The sequence below is a fragment of the Lynx canadensis genome, chromosome D1 (genome assembly GCF_007474595.2).
Source record: "Lynx canadensis isolate LIC74 chromosome D1, mLynCan4.pri.v2, whole genome shotgun sequence".
NCBI lineage: Eukaryota > Metazoa > Chordata > Mammalia > Carnivora > Felidae > Lynx > Lynx canadensis.
Window position 1 is genome coordinate 88,888,580 of NC_044312.2, and position 18,315 is coordinate 88,906,894.

The following is an 18,315-nucleotide window of genomic DNA, read 5'->3' on the forward strand; positions in this document are numbered from 1 at the left end:
GATGTGCACTGATGAGAGTGTTATCTGGATTAATCTGAGTTATTTAATGAAATTAGGGCTATGCATGCAGCCGGCATCATCCAGCAATCCCACTCCTGGGCATAAATCCCAAAGAAATTCTTACCGAGCTCTGAGAGTGGTAGACTTTATTATTATTTGCAATTATTTGCCGCCTTTCCCCATACAGGGTCGTCCACTCACCTCCACACGCTTTCCAGCGCCTGTCTGCAAGACGCTGTATTTCTCCGCTTCCGGGTCAGACTCAGCCACGTGACTTGCTTTGGCCAGTGAACCAGGCGTGGAAGCTCTGCGTGCCGCTTGAGGCAGAAGCTTCAAGCGCTGTTGCTGGTTTCCTCCAACTCTTTTGCTTTTTTTTTTTCTTTTTTCTCCTGCCAGGATTAGGGCTTGTCCTAAATAAGGGCTTTTCCTCAGTGTGGACGCTGCTGTGAAGACGCAGGGAATAGGAAGGAGCCTGTTGCCAGCAGCAGGAACCTGTGGCGTGACCAAGAAAGGAACCTTTGTGGTTGGAAGCCACTGAGGTATTTTGTTTTGTTTTCATTATAGCAGCAGAACTGACTAATACAGGGATCTGTGAGCTAATTGTTCATTGTGGTGCAGTCCCTCGTGGCAGAGAGTTGGGGGTGGCCTCGGTGCGTATCGCTGATCAAACGGGGCACACACTGTGGGGTATTAGGCGGTCGTAACATGCAAGAGAGTATGCGTTCCCATAAAAATATGGATGAACCTTAAAAATACAGCGCTTGGTGAAAATACGAAGGAATGGGATCCTATGTGACCAAGGAACATAACACAAAACTACGTACTTCGCACAATGCACCCAGATGAAACGATGAAGACATTGGCGTGATGTCTAGGGATGAGAGAAAAATGGAAGTGGGATGTGGAGATAAATGTCTGATCCGTTACAAATTTTAAAGAGTATCATGAAAAAAACAAAGAAGGAAAAGGGATCCACGGCGAATGACAATCTGTTCAGTGCTTTTTCTCTCCTATTCTATTGCTTCATGTATTATTCACGCTCTCAGAAAAGCAAGAATACCTTAAATCACAAATTGCTTCATGTGTTTTAACCTCAAATTTTCCTCTGACCCCTAAAGGACTCCATAATACAAGGACAGCGGATGTCACACTTCTCATTTAACACACTTTTGAATGGGGCTAGAGTATCCGATGGTTTCGCTGGAAAGAGATTAATAGTGACTCACCTCGACATAGCACACGGTATGTGACAGGTATTCTGAGCATTTTGTAGGTGTTAACATATTTATTTTTTTAATGTTTATTTGCTCATTTTGGAGAGAGAGGGAGTGGCTGAGGAGCAGAGGGAGAGGGAGAGAGAGAATCCCAAGTAGGCTCTGTGCTCTCAACATAGAGCACCACACGGGGCTCGATCCCAGGAACCGTGAGATCATGATCTGAGCCAAAATCAAGAGTCAGACGCTCAAGCAACTGAGCCACCCAGGCGCCCTACGTATTAACACGGTTAAGTCTCACCACGATTTCCGGTATAGTTCCTATTACTATCATTGTCTGCATTTTACAGCAGGGGAAACCAAGGCACAGTGCAGTGACTTGCCGAACAAATAGTATGTGGGATTTGAGTCTGGACATTCTGGCTCTGTAGTTAAGATGATATCATATTTAAAACCTAAACTGAGGGGCGCCTGGGTGGCTCAGTCGGTTGAGCAGCCGACTTCGGCTCAGGTCACCATCTCGCGGTCCGTGAGTTCGAGCCCCGCGTCGGGCTCTGTGCTGACCGCTCAGAGCCTGGAGCCTGTTTCGGATTCTGTGTCTCCCTCTCTCTGACCCTCCCCCGTTCATGCTCTGTCTCTCTCTGTCTCAAAAATAAATAAACGTTAAAAAAAAATTAAAAAAAAAAAAACTAAACTGAGACAGTTTTTTTTTTTTATGTTTATTTATTTAGTGTGTGTGTGTGTGAGAGAGAGAGAGAGAACACAAGTGGGCGAGGGACAGAGAGAGAGGTGGGGGGGACACAGAATCCGAAGCAGGCTCCAGGCTCTAAGCTGTCAGCACAGATCCCGATGTGGGGCTCGAACTCATGAACCGTGAGATCATGATCTGAGCCGAAGTTGGAGGCTTAATAACTAGGGTGTTATTGCTAATTAGTCCTGGACTGTATGTGTGCACTAAGATATCCTGGAAGAGCCGGGACACATGACGCCCCGTCACACCCAGCTTCCAGATGCTCTGCTGTGCTGCCTCGCAGAAGAAGGTCCAGGCTCCCTGAATTCATAGGCAAGTGCCCTGCATCACAGCAAGACTTTAAAATCTGATCTTGCCAGTTGCTAGGAAAAATAACAGTAGAAGTTGGCACACTGGGTATTTGAAAAATGCAAATGGGGACTGTGATCTGGTTTCAGAGCTAGAAAGTGGTTGAGTTGGGCCCTCGGGGACTTGGGTTAGAGTTGTCACTAGCAGGAGGACAAAGCCCCAGCCAGGTTTTGGCTCTATGTCAAAGGAAAAGAATAAAGGATCTGAAGACATGAGCTTTCTCTCCTGATCTGACGCTAACTGGCCTGCTTAGCAGGAATCACTTTCCTCTAACACAGTCTACTCTGCCCCTGTAAAATGAAGATATTTCTATTCCTTTCCTTTCCCAGCCAGTCACCTCAGGAAGTATTAATTACACTGTAATAGTTACATTAAGCTGATGCTTACAGAGTGGCAGTATTCATTCATTTGTTCCTCACAAGAACTCTATGAAGCAAGTATTATTATTATTATTATTATTATTATTATATCCATTCTACAGATGAGGAAACTGAGGCTAATGGATGTTCAGTACGTGCTGAAAGTTACACATTTTGTAACAGATCAAGGCTTAATCTGCCTTAGAGCCAGTGCTCTAGGATATTGACTCTCTATGTGAATTTAATTCGTCGATTCTCCTCCACCACACAGAATTATATCTGGTAGACAAAATGGGATCAATATTCCTCCTTCTAACCTGTGTATGAACAGGCAGCAGGGGTGATTCCAAAGATGAGCTTCATTTCCCCCTCAGTTTTCGGGAAATGTATACACTTTCAGACTTGAAATATTTGCTGATTGGAGTAGAAACAAATATCAAGAGAACCTTTTGGACATTTTTTTTTTAATACAGACAAAAGTGGGGATGAATAAGGAAAAGAAAGTCTCCTCTCAGGAGTGAAGAAAAGAAGGTGCCCTGATGTAGAGAAATTGAGTCACCGTAGCTGGCATGAGATCAATGCACCATGCTGGTGAGAAACGCTCCCTCTCACAACCCGGGTAGCTATTGACTCCGGCAGCCCAGAGCCCTTGGGCATGTTCATCAAATTACTGGAATTATTAACAGCTTCTTGTTGGCAGTTCCGAAGAATCTCATGCGACTCCAGTCTGACTCCTGAAGCTCAAGTCTTTATTAACCTGCTTTTGAAGATGGATAAAAAATGAGAGGACTTGACGTGAGAATTTAAAGCACCTTAGGGAGAACTTTTCCTTTGTCAGGCAGCGATGGTCTGCCTCCATCATCCAGGCTGCATCTAGGGAGAGTCCAGAGGCATCTGCGTCCTCTCGCCTGGATGTGAGCCTTTGCTCCCGCGTGATTCACACTGAAGACAGACCTTCGACTCTCAACTCTTTGTTCGCTTCATAATTTTGTTTCACTTAAATTCAGATCTTAACATCTGAGAGATGGAGAGAACTGTGGCGGATTCTAGCTCTGGCCCCATCATCAACTCTAACCGAGTGACTTAACCTCTTTGGAACTCTGTTTCCTTATCTTGCTTCAATAAGAAAAGGAAAAATGAGACTTTTTTAAGGCTCAAAAAAATTCAGGGAGAGCCACTTTGAGAATCCTTTGGTTGCTTGGGGGTGTATAAGATTAGCCTCCTAATAACAATTTTTGGCAGAGTTCCTCAGCCAACTTAACTGAATAAATAGCTCAATGATGTGGTAACGTGGGGGTAAAGTCATGGTGGCCAGAGAAAGTATAGGGCAGCTGCCAAGAAAAACACACAAATTTATAAAGGCAGTACTGACCCTAAGCCATACTGGTAGGACAGAATTATTATTCCTCTTCATGCAACTTAACTTTCATAATACTCTTCAGTGTTGGGAGATTAGCTTGGCAGATGTCCAAGAAGAGAAGAGCAGAGCCAGCTTTTAAGGTATTGGAATTCCCAAAAGGTAGAGCAGAGGAAAGGTGAGATCCCAGGGTCAGAAATACCCCAGAGATAATACTACATCACGGATGCATTTACACCATGGACAAGCGAACTTCTCTCTGAATCACCTACTTAGGGCTACCTTTCTGAAGATAAGACTGTTGGAAGGTACGCTTTATTCTAATGTGGGATTCCGTTGGTTAGGACCTTACTGACTGAAGAAACCTCTCCCAAGGCACAAGCATCCTGTCTCCTATTCTCTTCTCCATTTGCATGTTAATATCTCCAGAGCGCAGGGGCTAAGAAGACTTTGTAAAAATCAAAGTCTTGGATTCTAAGGATATAGCAGGATGAATTTGAAAAATATAATTTATTATTTCTCTTTCCCCAAGCATTGGGGCCATTCATTCCTCCATTGGCTGAACAGGGTTGGGCCAAAATGGGCAGAAACAGCAACAACTTAGATTTATTGAGACTTTCCTAGGTTCCTGGCATTGTTCTGACCCCTTTACACCTAATCTCCTCAAGGACCTTATGAGAAGAGCTCTATTATTATGTCCATTTCGCTGACAGGGAAACTGAGGCACTGAAAGTATAAATACCTTACCCAAGATCAAGGCTCTGGGAAAGGTGGAGCTCTGAGATTTGATGTTCAGCTTTTGCCTTCCAAACTAGGTTTATCGCAGAGAAAATGGTTATGAAAACAAAAGCATTCGATTTTGTCAGGGAGGGAAGATTCTTCCTCTACACTCATGGTCTTCCAGCTGGACCAAGAATTAAATTTATATGAAACAAGTTTACAGGAGGGAAAAACCCAAAGTTTTATTACGTGTGCGCTGAGGCCCGCTGGTGGACTCAAGGACTCGAGGTTTATTTTATAGCTTTCTTGACTTTCAAGTCCCTATCTCTGGTGATAAGGATGTCTTTTTACTTCTTCGTACAAGGAGGGTATTTTTCATATGGAGATTCGTTTGCTGCTTTCAGTAGGGGTTTGGGGCACAGAGAAGGGTCTGAGTGTCCCTGTACCCGTTGTTGCCCAAGTAGCTTTAATTCAAAATAATCAATATGCCTTTGTGGCAGCCTGCCCTGGGCCCCTACAATTTGCAAGTGCTTGGCTTAAAAAAAAAAAAAGAAACCTGTTTGTTGAGTTATAACATTTGCACATACCACAAAACGCACAAATGAACGGTATAGATCGGTGAAGCCTTGCAAAGTGAACAGTCCCATGGAAGCAGTACCCAGAAATCTTCCCTCTGTCCTCCTCCAATTTCTGCCCCTCGCCAGTGGTTTGACTTTCAAAAGCAGTCAATCTGTTTTTGCGTGTTTTGGAACTTCTTCTAATTGGAATCATACACTGCGTACTTTGTGTGTGTGTGTGTGTGTGTGTGTGTGCTGTGTACTTTGTGTGTGTGTGTGTGTGTGTGTGTGTGTGTGTGTGTTTGGCTTCTTTCCCTCATATTTTTATGGTGAAATCCACTCATATCATGGTGTTGTGTCAATGATGTATGGCATTCTATATACACATACAAAAATGCATTTATCCATATTACTACTTTTTTAAATTTTTTCACGCTTATTTATTTTTTGAGAGAGAAAGATAGAGTGCCAGTGAGGGAGGTGCAGAGAGAGAGGGAGACACAGAATCTGAAGCAGGCTCCAAGCTCCGAGCTATCAGCACAGAGCTCGACTCGGGGCTCGAACTCACGAGCCGTGAGATCATGACCTGAGCCGAAGTCAGATGCTTAACCGACTGAGGCACCCAGGGGACCCTATCCGTTTTACTATTGATTGACATTTGGGTTGTTTCCAGTTTGGCACTGGAGTGAATAGTGCCACTATGACTATTCTTGGGCGTTCTCTTTTGGTGGACCTAAGGACACATTTTGTTGAAAATACATCTAGGAATGGAAGTGCTGGTCTACATGTTATACCTGTGTTCACCTTTATAGATATTGCTCAGCTGTTTTCCAAAGTAATCAAAGCACTTTCTACACCTGCTAGATGTATGTGAGCATTCTAGTTCCTCTACATCCTCACCAACAGCTGTCTTTTCATTTTAGCCATTATAGAGGGCAAGACTGGCTATACAGTTTGTGGAAACCAGTGAAAAATGAAAATGTGGAACTTCTTATTTAAAATTATCAGGGGGGGCACCTGGGTGGCTCGGTTGGTTAAGTGTCGGACTCTTGATTTCTGCTCAGGTCAGTATCTCGCGGTTCATGGGTTCGAGCCCCCCATCGGGCTCTGAGAGACAGTGCAGAGCCTGCTTGGGATTCTCTGTCTCCCTCTCTCTCTGCCTCTCCCCTGCTTGTGCTCTCTATCTCTCTCTCTCTCTCGAAATAAATACATAAACTTAAAAAATAAATAAAATAAAATTATTAGGAATTTCAAGGCAGTGAGAGCAAAGCAGTAAACCAAGTGCAGGGTCCTTTTAAGGGCAAGCTCTCTGTGACCTCACAGGTCGCCTGCTCAGGAAGCCATTCCAGGTGATGTTAATTACATTTCTTTGATGATGAATGAAATTGAACACATTTTCATGTGCTTATTAGCCACCTTGATATCTTCTTTTAAGAATAGCCTATTCAATCCATTTGCCTATCTGATTTTTTTAAATTTTGCCTTTTAAAAAATTAATTTGTAGAAACTGATCGTATTTCCTGTATATGAGGTTTTCATTAGACCTGGATATGGGGATGTGGATATTTCTTGGATACGTGGTCTTGTTACACATAAAAATATAAGCCTTTGTGTTTGTGTGTATATCGATTCCCTCTCCCACTCTGTGGCTCATCTTTATGCTTTTCATGGTGACTTTTTTGAATGAGCTATTAATTTTAAGGTATTTTAACTTATATATTCTTTCTTTTGTGATTAGCAGTTTTATATCATACTTGAGAAATCTTTGCTTATTCCAAATTCACGAAGACATTATTTTCTGTTTTCTTCCAAAAGCTTTATTATTTTACCTTTCCACATTCCAATCTAAAACTTTATCTGGAACTGATTTTTGTCTGTGGTTGGAGAAAGATTTATTTTTATCGGTACATACGACTATCTAATGACTTTTTATCTGGCATGACTTTTTGAAAAGACCATCTTTTGCCCCTTGGCATCATAGTAATACCTTTGTCGTCTTTGGGCAATTATATGTGGGACTCTTTCTAGATTTTCTGTTCTTTTCCCTCAGTCTCTTTGCTACCCTCCTACCAATACCAGCCTGTCGTAAAAATAGGCCTCAATATTTGGCAGGGTAAGTCTTCCATATTTATTCGTTTTCTCTAAGATTGCCTTGTTTATTCTTGGCCCAGTGTATTTCCATGTAGATTTCAGAATCAATTTGGTGTTTGACTTGGGATTATATTCAATCTGTAGATCTATCTGAGGAGAACTGACATGTCTACAACATGTTATGTCCCTTCATTTATGTCTTCGATTTCTCTCAATAGAACTTTATGTTTTAATGTAGCAGTCTTAGATATTGGTCATTAGGTTTATTTGTAGGTACTTGATATTTTTATGCTGTTGTTAGTGGTAATGTCTTTAAGTTCATTTTTTATTTGTTGGTGGCAAGCATATAGAAATTCAACTGCACTGGCTATAGTATCTTGTACAATGTTGAGTAGAAATTTGGTAGTGTCTTTGTCTCATTCCTGACCTCATGGGGAAAGCTTTCAATATTTTACCATTAATTATGTTGTTTTTTTATTGGCTTTTTAGGTATTCTTTACAAATTAAGAAAGTTACACTTTATTCCTAGTTTGCTGAGGATTTTTTTTTATCATAAATTTGTTTTACATTTTATTAAACCTTTTCTATACCTTTCAGATGATCATGTGATTTTTTTCCTTTTTTTCTATTAGCGTGTAAATTACATGGATTCATATTCAAATGTTACACTACACATATACTCTTGCAATAAACCCAACTTGGTGATAGTGTATTACCTTTATTATATAATACTAGATTCCAATAGGTAATATTTTGCTCTGACTTTTTCCAGTTATGTCTAGGAGAGAAAGTAGTCTGTAATTTTTTGTTATTATAAATTCCTTGTCGGATTTTGGTTTTAAGGTTATTGTGATCTCCTAAAAAGAGGTGAGAAGCTCTGTAGAAGAGCAGCTGTAAGATTGGTCTCTTTGCTTCTTAAATGTTTGGAAGAATAAATTGGTGAAGCCAACTTGGGCTAAAACAAAGTTTTCTTAATGAGAAGGACTTTTATAACTGATTTACTTTTATTATATAGGATTGTTTAGGTTTTTAATTTATTCTTCTGGTTTTTTCTAACTCGTGTTTTTCAGTAAATTTGTTCATTGTATTATATTGTCAAATCTGTTTAGAGTGGTTCATAAGATACTGTTAGTGTCTTTCTAATGTCTATAGTAATGTCCCCCTTTTAAGTCCTGATTTGATCATTTGTGTTTTTTTTCTCTTATTTTCTTAATTTGATAGAAGTTTATCAATTTGTTAATCTTTTTAAAACCAACATTTGACTAAGTTTTTTCTACTATATTTTTGCTTTCTGCTTCTTTAGTTTTTTTTTTTTTTTTTTTTTTTTTTGTTTTGTTTTTTTTTAATTTCCTCCCCTCTACTTTCTTTGGGTTTAATTTGTTCTGTCAGCTTTTTTTTTTTTTTCTTTAATGTTTATTTTTGAGAGAGAGAGTGCAGGCAGGGGAGGGGCAGGGGGGTGGGTATAGAGGATCCAAAGTGGGCTCTGTGCTGACAGCAGAGAGCCTGATGCAGGACTTGAACTCACGAGCTCTGAGATCATGATCTGAACTGAAGTTGGACCCTTAGTTGACTGAGCCACCCAGGTGCTGCTTATCAGCTTTTTGATATGAAAACTTAGATCACTGGTTTTTAGCCGTTCTATAGTACTTATTAAGATAATATATATCCCTTCTTAGCTATATCCTGAAAATTTTAATGCATATTGTTTTTATTATCTTTCCATTAAAACTATTTTCTAGTTTCTATTGTGGTACTTTTTTGTTTCATGTGTTATTTAAAAGGTATCATTTGATTTCTAAGCAGTTGGGCATTTTTTTTTCTTTTTTACTTCTCTTTTTTCTTTTAAAAAGACTTTTGGGGTGCCTGGGTGACGCAGTCGGTTAAACGTCCGACTTCAGCCAGGTCACGATCTCGCGGTCCGTGAGTTCGAGCCCCGCGTCAGGCTCTGGGCTGATGGCTCAGAGCCTGGAGCCTGTTTCCGATTCTGTGTCTCCCTCTCTCTCTGCCCCTCGCCCGTTCATGCTCTGTCTCTCTCTGTCCCAAAAATAAATAAACGTTGAAAAAAAAATAAAAAAAAAATAAAATGACTTTTTACAACCTTAACTTCCACTGTGGTTGGAGATTATATTCTATATTAGTTCAGTCATTTGAAATTTCTTTATGACCTAACATATGGTCAATTTTAGTAAACATTCCATGTATACTTGAAAAGAATATATGTTCTGTGGCTGTCTGGTACAGTATATTATGTACTTCCATTAAGTCAAGTTTATTCATTACTTTATTCACACTTCTATATCCGTACCAAATTTTTGTCTGCTTGTTCTATTTGTTATCAAAATATATACATTCAAGTCTCCTGTGAGGATGTTCTTTCTCCCTTGCAGGTAATGCTGATCATGGTTCACATCTGTTGAAATATTTGCCCTACCTAGGGAAATAGCCAGATAAATAGCAGTGCTTCGCAGTAAAGAGGAAGACCGAAGAACAATCAAATGGTGGTAATGGCCAGGGGTGGAGCCTACATTCCTCAAATCCTTCCCTGACTAATTTGCTTTGAGCTGGACTCCTCAGGACACTGGACATCCATTTATCTGTCTGCCTTAGGCACTCTACCTTGCATGTAGTTACATTTGCTAAATATCTGATGAAAAGCCCACACGTGTTTATTCTAAAGGAAAAGTTGAATTATCACCAGTCCATTTCCATTTCCAAATTCCTTCTTACAAAACACTTCTTTTGTCTTCTACTTTCAGACATGTTTGTGGAAAGCTTATTTAATCCTCCTTCCCTTCTTTCTTCTTTCCCTCCTTCCCTCCCTCCCTCTCTCCCTTCCTTCCTTCCTTCTTTCCTTTCCTTTCTTTTATAGGGAAGTGAATATGGAACTTAAACTCTAAGAATCAATGGTAGAATAAAACTTACACTCAGCATCTGTAAGAGGAAAAGGTGAAACCATCTTAGTGGTTTCCAACTTGGTTACTCTTGAGTTTTTAGGGCTCCATAGATTTAAAAATAATGGTCATTGAGCTCTTGTGATTGTATCTAATGGAAATTATAATAAAACAACACAGGTTAATAGCAATTTCAGTTTTATTTGGGGAGCAGGAAACTGCAAGTGTTAGAAACCTCATCCAACTTGCTAAAGCAAAGAAGTTAATTTATTGATTCCCTTGACTAAGCAGTGTAACAACAGACTGTCTTCACACCCATCAAAATCGAGGTGTTCAAATGACGTCATTAGGGATCCAGCCTAGGGTGATCAACCATTCCAGTTAGTCTGGGATACTGAAATCCCCCCATCTTGGAAAACTCCTTAGTTTGGAGAAAACTGGAGCATTTGGTCACCATTCCCCTCTCTTCATCTGTCTGTGGTGGTTATTGGTTTTATTCTCATGTAAGTTGATAGCAAAGATGATCACTGGCAGCTCTTGACTTGCACAATTATTACCACTTGTAACCCCAGAAAAGAAAGGGCACCTGTATCCTAATAAATTCCGACAACTTTCTGGGGATCACTCTGATTTGTCTGCCTTGAGTTAAATGACCTCTCCAAACCAATTATTGGGCCAGGGGGATCAGGTCCTCAGGTGGCCAGCCTGGAGTGGGAGAAGTAAGCCATGTGTTTGACTGCCTATCATGTAAGATGGAGTAATTCCCAGAAAGAAAGGGGCTAAAAATACAAAAATAAGAGATATCCATTATATTGAGCCACTTATTGAGTGTATACTCCATGCCAAGAACTTACAATGTGATTTTTACTGAATAAATGTCTGGAAGGTAAAAATCTTTTAAATAACAGAGAATGGGGAACATTTATTCAAAGATGCCTCATTGGTGGAAAACTGAATTTGACCCTGACTCACAGAGCTGTAGGAGAAACCTAGAAGTGAATCCACAAATCGCCAATTAGTCCCTTTAAACAGGGGGCCGTCTAGCACTTCTGTCCAACTCATATGTAAAGGATCAGGGCACTAGGATCTTCCTTTGTATTTTGATAGAGAAGCTACCACATCATGCAAATCAAAGAAGACAAAATGCCAATGTGATCCACCACACGGAAATAGTTTTAAAGCTTCCCAAGGGCCATCTGCCTGAATATTTTTCTCACTTGCTTATAGGCCCCTTGATACTTAAAATTACACTCACAGAGTTAGAAATTAAGCCTAAAAACACAATTAGCTTTAAGGGAGAGAGGACCCTTAGGTTGAAAGCCAAACTAAGGTCTGCATGACTGGTTCTCATCTGTCAAAGCTAGTTTGGCTTGGGGCTGTCAGTGAGGTAGCGTTGAGGGGATGTAGCCGAGAAACCTGGGGAAGGAGTCGAAAGAACTTGGAAAACAAGAGCCTGGGTTGAAGCCAGACAAAGGCAGAAGCAAAGTCATAAGCAGTTCACAGGCCCAAGGACCGGGGCTCCCCAGATCCTTTTGTGGTCCTTTTGTTGTTTTCTCACATCAAGGAGGCTCTCTGATGATTAGCATCCAGATCTAGCAATAAGAAATTCTGATTCTGGAGAATAGGGCAGTTACAAGAAAGAGAGACACGTTGTGATCCATCCTGGGGAAGAAATGTCTACAGAAACCCCTCCAGATGCCCATGATGCCACCAGCCCCGCAGAGGCATGCCTCTAGCTCCCCAAGTAGCCCGGAAAGTCAACATCTCTTAGATCATCACAAAACGGGACCAGGGACTGCGCGAGTGACTTCATGTTTGGCTCGCTTGGTGGCCTGGTTGTGGCTCAATCATTTTACACAATGTAGGGGTTCATACACATTTCCTAGGGGGCTTAGGGTGTTGGTCCAAGGTTGAGTAAAAAACAAACAAACAAACAAGAACGCCCTACAGCAACACTATTTGGATTTGGTCTTATTAATTGTGAGATTTTCTTTAAGTTTTTGGTCAAATGACAGCTTTGCAGTGAAGCATTCACTGAACGCTTGATTGAAAATTGTAGCACTCCACACCCAACTTCCTCTATCCCTCTGCCCAGCTTTATTTGTCTCAATAGCATTGATTTCTGCCTTCGAACGTACTAGATAGTCCATTTGTTTATTGACTTCCCCAAAGGAGTGTACAGTCCACGAAAACAGAGATCTTTGGGGACTTTGTTCCTTGCTCTATGCCCAGAACTTAACACAGTGCTTGGCCTCTAATACATGGCCAGAAAATATTTGTTAAATGAGCGAATGAAATCAACTTATACATGCAAAGCATTTAGAAAAGTATCCAGCACATATTCAGCATTCAAAAATGTTAGTTTTTACTATGTTCTTTGTTATGTTTGGAGTTAACAAAGTAGAAATACTTGTTCTGCGTCATAATGTTAAAACAAATGGAAGTGGAAAATGGAAATTCTTTTCATGAGTTTTAGAAAATAAGGCCAACACTCTGTCCTTAATGCTCTCTGCTGTTCCTATCTTTATCTCCTCTAGGTTCAGATCACTTTGTTCTTGTTTAGCCTTGATCTCTGATGTATACTGTCTATAGGGAAGGCAAGTTTCTAGGTAAGTATATAGAGAAACTCCATAAAGGCAATAATGGCTTTTTTTTTTTTTTTGGTTATGAGTATTAAGGACATCAGTCAATGACCCATAAATCAATTTCACCAAGGAGGGCTCCAGGTTTTGTTGGTGCCTTAAGATATTTGCTAAACTCAGGGTACATTAGGAACCAGATAGTGAAATGGACTTATGCACTCTGTTAACCGGACCTGACACCTTCTTCCTTCTAAACCTTATCTTCATTCATTGTCTTCCTGGCTGGTTAGTGATTCTTGGGTACCATGTGAATCCTGCTTTATACACCAAGGGGCTCTTTAGAGGCCTGAGGTATCTTTTCTTCCCCCATGAATGCTTCTCTCAAAGGCAAACACAGGGAGAAATCAGGATGTTAAAGTTTTGCTCTCATCCACCACTTTAAAAATTAGCAAACTGCTTCACAGATGTGATCTTTGCCAGGTCTCTCAGAAGTAGATGGTGACAGGCAGGAGGTGAGGTACTAAAGGGAGGGGTCCAAAGGCTCTTAACAATGATCAAAAAGGCTCTTAACAATGATCAATGATCAATGATCACTGCCTAACAGGCAGTGGGAATATCTGAGAGAGGTTCCTAGTGGGGAGGAAGTGTCCAAGACTCATAATGGGGTGGAAAGTGCCATGGCAGGTGACAGACATGAAGAAGAAAGGACTTCTTCTCTGAAGAAAAACTGGGAAAGATGACCCAGAGTGGTAGCAGTTGAACAGCATCATGGGGCTTTTTGGAGCACAAACCCTGCTCCCTCCCCAGGTGATGATTTCATGGGGGGCCGAAAGGGGGTCTCAAGGATGGAATTGAGGTCAGAGCCTGTATTTGTCTTACACTTGTTGGTCCTGCCGGGCTCCTGCCCATCTTCTGTGGGCATACGTGACCTCCTCTGTGGAAACTAAGGCCTTGGTCCAGGAGTAAGATGGGGCTGAGAATAACTCTGTGGAGCCAGTGCCCTATTGTGGAGGAAGGAAGGTGAGAGACCATAGCTCAATTACTCAATCATGTATTTGCACATATTTTCAGGGCACTGGGCTCGGTGCTGGCGATAACAATAACAATAATAAGGTAATGACTATATGTGCCAGGACTGGGTGAAGTGCCTCCCTTGATTAGTTTATTAATTGTCCCAATAATCCGATGAGGTAGACACATTATTCACGTTATACTGCTGGGAAAATTGAGGCTTAGGGAAGTCAAGCAACTAGCCCAAATTCAAACATCTAGTGAGTATAGATGTAGGATTGAAATCCAAGTCTGTCTGACTCCTGGTCCTCTCTCTGCTTTTAACCACCATAAAGATTTGGGTGGATCCCAGCACATATATACATATACGTAGTGAAATGGTTACTATTGTCAATCTAATTAGTGTGTCATCTCCTCATATAACCTTTCTGTGTATGATGGGAGCATCTGAAATCTACTTCCTTATCAAATTTCCGGTATTCAATACAGTATTCTTTTTTTTTAAGTTTATTTATTTATTTTGAGGGGGGGGGGCACACACATGAGTGAGCAAGGGTGGGGCAGAGAGAGGGGGAGAGAGAGAATCCCAGGCAGGCTCCACACCACCAGCACAGAGCCCAGTGCAGGGCTTGAACTCGTGAACAGTGAGATCACGACCTGAGCAGAAACCAAGAGTCAGAAGCTTAACTGACTGAGCCACCCAGGCGGCCCTCAATACAATATTCTTAACTGTAGTCACCATGCTTGCTATGCATTAGATCTCGAGACTTATTCATTCTATATAACTGCAACTTTGCACCCTTTGGCCAATACCTGCCCCGCCCCATTTTCCCCACCTCCCTACCCCTGGTAACTACCATTCTGTTCTTTCTTTCTATGTACAGTATTCAACATTTTTAGGTTTCACATATAAGTAAGATCAGGAAGCATTTTTCATAATAACAAAAAACTGGAAACATTTCAATGCCCATCAACTGGTGAATTGATCAACAAGATGTGGAGTATCCATGCAGTGAAATACTACTCAGCAAGAAAAAGGTAGGATATGTGCAACAACATTGATGTACCTCAAACGTGTTATGCTAAGTGAAAAAGCCAGATACAAAGACTACTTCTAGGATTGCATTAACAGAAAACTTCTAGAAAAGGAAAAGTTACAGAGACAGAAAGGTCTGTGGTTGCCTGTAGCCAGGGATGGGAGCAGGATGGAACGCAAATGAGTACAAGAGAACTTTTGGGTGATTGAAGTATTTTTTTTTTATTTTTATTTTTTTTACATTTATTTGTTTCTGAGTGACAGAGCACAAGTGGGGGAGGGGCATAGAGAGAATGAGACACAGAATCTGAAGCAGGCTCCAGGCTCTGAGCTGTCAGCACAGAGCCCTACGCGGGGCTCAAACACACGGACCGTGAGATCATGACCTGAGCCGAAGTCAGATGCTTAACTGACTCAGCCACCCAGACGCCCCAGGTGATTGAAGTATTTTAAGCTAGACTGTGGGGCACGATTATATACATTTACTAAAATTCACTGGAACGTCCATTTACAACCAATCAATCTTATGGTATGTAAATTAAAGTTGTAAAAAAAAAAAAATGATTCCAAAAAGTTCTAAATGGAACAATTTATAATACTTGAGTTTGGGCTATCATTTCCCCGTTGCCCCACTTCTGGAAATAGATGTCTTCCCTTGCAGATTAATTCTGTGAGAGAACAGAGAGGTCACAGAACAGGTCTTTGACCCGTGTGCTCATGCTTTCTGTCTCACCCTTTTGGTGCTAATAATAACGTGGCCAAAACTAAGGGAAGCTTCCCTGAAGTTCAATAGCTTGTGTTCTGAGCTTTCTTTTAAATCATAAGCATAGAAAAAGAATTAAATAATGTCATGCTAACCAAAAATATGTTTGCTAACCTATACATAATGTAGACAATGTTCCTAAACTACGGAAGTGACTCCGGATCTGTAAAAGTAGCCTTTAATCCAAACAGACATTGGCGCCAGGTTGGAGGGACTTGTCACTGAGTAGATACAACAGTCAAAAGTCTTTCATCTCCAGGTTGGTGTATTTCTAAGTGTGATTCCTGGACCACCTGCAAGAGACCCACCTTTTAAAAATCAACTCCTGTGTTTCAATCTGTCAATAACAGATTCCCGAGCCACACTGAAATTCACAAATCAGGTATGGACTGATCTTTGATGTCTGGTAGGGGGTAAGGAGTAATATTCAGTCTCTGCGTTTTTAACAAGCTCCTTGGGCATTTTTAATGAACATTAAGATTTAACAACTCTTGACCCCTGATTTTCTTTACTTGTGAAATGAGGTAATTGGACTGAAATTATTTCTAAAAACTTTTGGACCCTGTTAGTGTCTTTTCCTTTTACCCATATGGTTTACCTTTTTTTTTTTTAAGCCCCTAATTTTTCTCTGATTAGATTTTTTAAATTGTATACATTTACTTGTAAAGGGCTGGAACATTCTCACCATGCCTTCATCCTTCACTCTGAAAGGCCCCCTTTGTAATCATTGTCAACACATCAGTTGATCAGTATGTGTTTTTGGGCTTTCTAGAAGTCTCTTCTCTTTTCTACCTTCAGGGCAGGAGCATGAGCTTTGCACTTATCAACGAGTGCTGGTGAGAGTGTGGTTATGTGAGAGCAGACCAAGGGTTCAGATCCCATTCACTCCAGCCAGTGGACTTGGTCATCCAGATCCTGTAGCTACTCCCTTACCTATAATTCAAGGGGCCCTACAGTAGGGTTAGAGTGTGGCCACTAGAGTCCACAGGCCTGGGTTCAAATCCTGGCTTGCCATGAACCGTCTCAGACAAGCTCTTAGACTTCTCTGTCACTGTTCCTCGTCTGTAAAATGAAGAGAAGAGTATCCCTACCTCGTAGGATCTTTATGAGGATTAGGTTAATATTTGTAAAACGCTTGGAATTGTACCTGGCATATAGTAAGTCCTGTGTAATTGTTTGTTAAATAAATGTACTTGTTTGAATTGATTTTAGGCATAAGTTTCCCGTGGGACAGTTTTGAGGTGTCAGGGCAGTGGTTTGGAACATGTGCGAGGCACAAATGTTTGCCTTTGGGTTTCGGTATTAGGGGTCTTAACCCAGCCGGATAGGCATCTCCAAAGCTCTGTTCCGAGGAGACCCAGAGTTACACAGCATGCGCGTGGATGTGTGTGTTCGTGCGCATGTGTGTGTTTAAATGGGGAAAATACACAGTAAACAAGTAAGTGTGCAATGAGCTGGCTAATCTCAGAGAGTGGTGTTACGAAGTAAACAGAACAGAGTAATGGGATAACCAAAAGATGTTGGCCTTGTTGAATTGTTCCCTTTGTGGCTGTGGCTGTCCCATCCCTCTTCAAACCTACCAACCTCAGCCTACTACCCCGCTCACCCCAAGACTGGACAGCCAGGGCCAAACAAGTGCACACGTGGAGCCTCATCGCCACCCTCGATTTGATCCACGCCTAAGGGTCACGTGGGCCAATTTCCCACATCCCGTGCTTCTCTGTATTTAAAAGCCTCAAATGACTCTGCAGTGACAACCTCGTGAAAAATTTTCCATGAACTTCGGGCTAAAACCTTCCCTTATTTAATTTCACCTTAATTGCATCAATTAGGCTCCTTTTATGTTTGCTCAAGGAATCTTTTGTTTATTTCACTCAGCTCTGCGCAACAGCTGCCAAATGGAGCCTTTGTTCTGAGGGCCTTTTCTAATGTCTTCACACCGATCCTGTTTGTTTTCCTCAGCGGCAGCTCCTAACAAACCTGAAAACGTGTGGCCATTAAGCCTCTAAAGGCAAGCTCAGTTGCCAGCTGCCATTTACCCACATTCGGTTCCTGGAATGAAAAAGGATACCTTTCTTCTGTCCTTTGGAAGGGAGCTATTTTGGGTTATGTGGGCAAAGGTGTCAGAAGCGCTCAGATAACCTGGGTATTCGTCATATTCTCACTATCTGACCATCACCCAGGCTTCAGCCCCCTCCCCCACCCCCAAGCCACTTTTGCTCTTTAAGGATATAGAGATCTCACATTTTGTCTCCTTGCCCGCACTGTCATTCCAATGCACCCCAGTTTCTGGAGCTGTCAGAAGCGGATGATTCTGAAATAAATATGATCATCCCACACCTTCGCTCCATGCTTAAACCTTTCCGCGGCGTCTCACGTAATATCATTAAGGGTAAATTGCTCAGCCTTTAGCTTGCTGCTCCCAGTCCTTTATGCTCAATTTTGTAGTCCCAGCTTCAATTCGTAGCACCCGCTGAGAAAGCTTGTCCGTAAGATAGCTCCCTTTTATCAGATTTCTTCTCTCCTTCTGTATGCAAGCCATTCCCCCGTTAAGGGAAGGAGCTATTTCTCCACTCCCTTTGGATCTAGGCCGGCTGTAGTGACATGTTTGATGATTAGAATACAGAAAAATTAG

At 41.4% G+C, this 18,315-nt stretch overlaps 2 long non-coding RNA genes across 2 annotated transcripts; both read left to right on the forward strand.

Annotated features, from left to right (window-relative positions):
- Nucleotides 1-298: 298 nt before the first annotated feature.
- Nucleotides 299-5,737, forward strand: LOC115525712. Its single transcript, XR_003972444.2, has 3 exons — nucleotides 299-539; nucleotides 1,119-1,242; nucleotides 3,146-5,737. It is a non-coding gene; the product is annotated as an uncharacterized LOC115525712 (long non-coding RNA).
- A 7,089-nt stretch (nucleotides 5,738-12,826) lies between these two features.
- LOC115525713 lies at nucleotides 12,827-17,979 on the forward strand. The gene is made up of 4 exons (XR_003972445.1): nucleotides 12,827-12,897; nucleotides 14,766-14,919; nucleotides 15,940-16,062; nucleotides 17,559-17,979. It is a non-coding gene; the product is annotated as an uncharacterized LOC115525713 (long non-coding RNA).
- The last annotated feature ends 336 nt before the right edge of the window (nucleotides 17,980-18,315 follow it).